Genomic DNA, 5665 nt, shown 5'->3' with positions numbered 1-5665 from the left:
GCACCACGCGGACCTGCCAGTACGCTTTTTTCTCCATTTCCCCTTTCTATTATTCTCCCTTTTGTCTCTATCGCTGAAAGCGAGAGAACACAATCGCTGCGTATGCCCAGCACTGTCAGCGAGCATTGTGTATAAATGTATCAACGCATTATCGCACTTCGAATAGATCCAACGAAAAAAACTTTCTGAAGTGTCAAAAAAAATGAACAAAATTCCCTCCCCCCGCCCCCCTTCAATCCTTTCCCACCCTTTTGTCGTCGATTACAAGAAAATCGACTCAAAACCAAAAGCAATGGACAAGGGGCACGAAAAACAACTAAAAGAAGAAAGTAAAAAAAACGTGCAGGGGGAAAAACAACGAAAAACGTGTGCTCCACGTCGTATTAGTCGTGCGTATACGTTAAGCCTGCTAACTCCGTTGAAAATGTGTATAAAAATGGAAGTGGGGGTGGTGAAGGCAGGGGGTGAGATACGCGCCTCAGGGGTTCACCGCCGCTAGGGGTGTTCGTTATGTTCCAAGTGAATCTTTTCAATGGGTCACGTGCTCGTCGGCTCTTGCCTCCGACTCCTTTAACCCCACCCGCCTCTTTTATCCCCACCCCCTAAACCCATATCGTATTTGTACAACACTCACGTCCATTATTGCAGTCCCGTTGTTTGCGTGTTTTGCGCTTTCTTTCCAACTATCGACGTGCACATTTCTCTCTCTCTCTCTCTTTTGTACACCGCACACGTTTCTCTCTTACTCTCTCCATTTTACATGTTTGTATATAGATATGACTCGTGGCACGTAGCGACCTATGAGATGTATTATGAGAAGAAACAATGGGCGCACTCGCGATACATGCACTAATATATTTATATGCGTATGGATCAGAGAATCGGAAACACGAGAGCACGGACTAACGAAGTTACGTGTTTCGTTGAATCACGTGGGAAAGATAAAAAAAATGTTAACGCGCGATATATGAAGAACAGGAGCATAGTGACTGCGGCGTTTACCGGATATTCACAATATTCGATGAACCTTTACCGCGCGGTTCCACGATCCATTCGCGACAGAATTTTGAAACTCTAAAGTAACGCGAGTTCGATTCGTTCTGTTGAGCATTTCAGTTTGATTTTATGGAAATTTACAAATCGGAGAGCGAATTTTCCATTGAGTATTTGCAGCAGCACTTAACTCGGGTGACTCGAAACGATGGTTCGATCGACGGCTTTTGGTCTCCCCACACGCCACATTTTTTTGTACTTTAGCATTTTTTTGTCAAATCAAACAATAAAGAAGAGGATTATACGCAAATACCTCGCAGAACGTATTCCACGGAGTCGATGCGAAAAACTTTTTATCATCGGACTACACACCAAATGATGGCAATTTACCACTTGTAAGGACACGTGACCGAACGAGAGAATACTCGTGCGCTATAATAGTTTATGGATTGTATATACACGCCCTCGCACGACCTCCTTCTCCCGATCCTTTCTGGTGCTACTACAGCAACCCCCCGCTCAGCCCCGGTGGACGAACTTGCCACAGGACACGTAACCCTCCGCGCGCCTACCCGCCCTTCAATGAAAAACATGTGGGGTGCGTTGACACGCTATTAATGACGACTGAGACTTCTTTCATTGCTGCTCCCTGCTATGTCGTAAACGACCGAAAAACCGACTACCATTTTATGTAATACACATATCAAGTCCGGATCCCGGGGGCTGTCAATGTCCGACAGAATTTGAGGGAAAAAAAGTGTGAACCCAAGCCGTCCTTGCGGGATCCATTTTTATGGAAAATTTAGGTAAACCGGAGAATCCGGAGCGGTTAATTTATGGCTTTTCTCCATTACACCCGGTGACTAGAGGGAAAAAAATCACGCAGGAATGAAAAACTGTTCCCATGCGATTGTTACTCAAGATACTGACTCTACGCGCGCTTTTTTCCCAAAAATACAAACTTTTACACGAATGATTTCCAAATGACTTTAATAGATCGAAAAACCGCCGGTTAAGGCTTCCTATCTTCGAAATAATTTTCCACGGCAAACTCTCGTCCCAGACCTTACGAAATGTTTTCGCAAAAAACCGTGAATTCAGAAAAATTCGAAAAACAAATGTTCCAAATACGGTGTGGTCAGAGTCCCAAAAAAATCGAGTTCGAAAGACATTCTCTTCACAAATGCAGCCGCTGGTGATGCCGCAATGAAATATGTGCCGGGGACCGGTATCGCCGGTCGTAAGTTAAACGAGAAACTTTGAGGAGCACACCGATCGCGAACTTTCTGCAATAAAGTTAATTTTTTCAAAGCTGCTGCTGCTGCTGCTGCTGTGTTGCTGCTGCTGTAGTAGCATATTTGCCGCATCGCGCGGTGGCGGTTCGTAAAGGTGAAAATATACGCGGAGCTCGATGTTCGAGAGACATGAATATCAATCTGAGGACGAGTATATGCTGAAGGTACGAGAACGCGCGTGGAGTTGGACCAACTTCATTCGTGCGGGTCAACTCTATATACGTACAAGCATAAAAACGCTCACTCGTCCATATGTGTATAGATCTGTCAGTGGAAAAAATGAGAGAAAAAAATATGAATAGTTTGCCGCCACGTTATACGCATTACTACTTCGTAAATTCTTTAATGCGCCAATTTATTAAAACCGTATACATAAATACACGGGGATGGAACGAGTAAATGAGAAAATGCTCCCGGACTACCGCGACATTCCGCCGCACATTTTGTTCCGAGGCTATCGCGTATACACATGTATACACACCGGCGTTTAAACACGCATGAGACAGCGAGGAGATTCGTTGCGAATCAGGACTCGAATCGCTAAACCGAGAATCGCATACTTCAGGTCCGATGATAGAACGAGAAAGATAGCGGATCTCTTTCACGAATAAAATCTTCTCTCTTTCTCTCTCACTCGTGGCACTCTCTCTCTCTGCCGTTTTTACAGGAGACAAAAAACGATGTTGAACATTTTTTTTCTGAAAAACCATCCCGCCTTTTTTTACTTCAAGAGTTTATCTCTCGCTCAGACACTTTTTGTTGGACGAAAAATCCTTCGATACTGTTTCGAAATATTTCGAAATTTCGGTCACTAGCACGAAAGCTTTCAAGGAGCATGTGTCAATTGAACAGTCAATCGAACGGTCGTTCAATCTATGAAAAAATCCGAGACCAATTGACATGTTTTGTTCGAATATTTGAAGAACTTCACTTCGGTAGTTACGCATTCGTGGAGCGACAGAAACGACGGGGTCCGCAGCATTCTTTTTCCATTTTTTTTACGAATTTTCTGAAAAGTTATCATCGCGATTTCTGCCAACTTTTCTGTACCTCACTTTTCAGAGGTTTTGCTATTTCCTGAGAGCTCCTCCGACTGGAGCTACACTGGATTTCATGATGTCAAAACCATTTACGTTTGTTGGTCAATTCACAAATTGACGTTGAATATAATAATCCTCCAGTCTTGCGATGCGCTTGCAAGTCGATGTTGTGATAAGAACGTCAAAAATAGTGTACGGAACGCAATGAGCTGCGGAGCACAGGCGTGGAGAGCAATGACGAGTTTTTTTTCCCCCGTGTTAGCACAGTGCTCGATAGTATTGCTCCGTAACATCGTGTGTTTTCGATGTTTGCATTGTACCAGAAAGGCCGAAGGGCTCGGAAACGATTGACATGAGAAGTTCACACTTGTGCCTGTCAGTTAAGGTCTCCCTTCCTTGTTTTCCGGGCTGACATAAAATACTCGAGACTCCTCGGTTCACCCGTTTCATAGCTGTCTAATATAAAATCCTGTTTATGTAAATGCAGCGTTCATAAATGCAGAATGAGTGACGTTTATTTTTCCACGTTCATATTATTCGCTGATTAGAAATATTTCCCTACTTTCTGGACGAGTCTGTTCGCTGATTCCATCAAGTTACGATTCCATTGGTGCTCTTCGTCGCGTAAAAGTCCCTTAATAATCGGAGCATTTTTTTTCTCTAATTGAATGCTATTTGATGGAGTTGCGGAATGAAATATAATTGGTTATTAGCTGTCAGTCTGATGGCGAAAAAATTGCGGTCCCGCACACCGGTGCAACGCGACGCCCAATGAACGGAGGCGGGGGGCCCTCGGAAGAGCGTGTCGCTCGTATCATATTTAACTAATTGGTTATCCTGATAATGGTGTGATAATTGTTTTCACAGGACGATAAAACATAATGAATTTCATTGCAAGACTCGCTAATCGGGAGTTGTTAGTCAACGCGAGAGGTTGACCTCAACGTTGTTTTATTTTATTTTTTTTTATTTCGTCCCAAATTTGATCCCCTGACCGGTGGATAAATGGGATGAATTATTCTTGAATAAATTGCTAGAGTTGAATTTCCATTTGGATTAACGAGTCCAAGAATAATTTATTTATCATTAAATTTGATTGAATAATTATTGAAATACTGCGACGAATTTTACCTCGATCCATGCACAATTTGTTTCGTACAATTTGCATTGGTTCGTACATCGGTAGGCGGCGGTGAATTCTCTCCCTTCGATTCCTTCCGATTCGCATCGAAGCCTTGAAATATACATAACTCGAGAAGAGGCTTCGTACAGATTCGACGCGAGGATTTCGAGGGATTGGGGTCTTGGTACGAAATTGGGAAACGTCCTTTGCCTTATTAAAATAGTTTGTCGTCTGGAGGCGATTGGGTCGTCGCTTCTCAAGTAATTCCTTCTATCTTTGTTCCTGTCCCTCGTTCTATCTCTCTTTCGCTCTCTCCCGTGCTTCCCTCTGGATCTAAAGTCCTTTTCTTTTTTCGAAGCAAACGCTGAGGTTCCTTTTCTCGGATCTAGATGCAGTGGCAAACGTCTCTTCGCCTCGCCGTTATTCTCGAACCGGTGGAAGAGAGAAAAAGAGGTAAAGAGAGAAAACAATTTAGACATACCACCGAAAATCGATCCGCACAAGTCGAATTCGCGCTCTCTACGAGGCCGGTCATTCGAAATCGCACCTGCGTCGCTCTGTCGACCAACAAATTGGTGAAATAAATCCAATTTTCGCAACAACCTTCTTTTTATTCTCTCTTCTTTCTCAATGTAAGCTGCTGCTGTTTCGTGGTCCAGACACACGGACGCACACTCACCATCGAGAGCTCGTACGATTCTTTCGGAACCTGGTACAACCGTCGGAACCTCGATACCGTCGATCAATATATTAACAGCTTTTTTTCGCTCGCAACGCTTGCGGAGGCTGCGCTCCGGAGATAAGGGTGAGACGAAACTTTAGACTTTCTGAAACGCTCGTTGAAAATCGATCACTAAAAAAAAGGATTTCTTTTTTTCAACATTTAAATTTGTAGTCGAGATTTTATGGCTAAAAAATGATTCTTCTTTCGGAATCATTTTGCCTTCTGAATCTTGAAAAAAAAACTACATTTTTTAGATCTTCATCAGTGCAGTGTCCAGTCACTCCCATGTAGAATATCAGCCAGCAGAAATCTCACTGCAAAATAAATTTCAATGCCAGAAACAAATGAATTTCGGTCGCAGGTTCTGAAGGCTAATTTTGACAGGATTTCAAACGTGAATCCCATGAATCCGTGATGGCTTACCGTAGAGGAAAACATTCATCGAAATACGGTTGCTACCAAATTGGCATCACGATTATCGAAGCCAGGC

The sequence above is a fragment of the Venturia canescens genome, chromosome 9 (assembly GCF_019457755.1).
Source record: "Venturia canescens isolate UGA chromosome 9, ASM1945775v1, whole genome shotgun sequence".
NCBI classification, from domain to species: Eukaryota; Metazoa; Arthropoda; class Insecta; order Hymenoptera; family Ichneumonidae; genus Venturia; species Venturia canescens.
The sequence above is the reverse complement of the archived record's forward strand: the minus strand, read 5'-3'. Positions refer to the sequence as shown.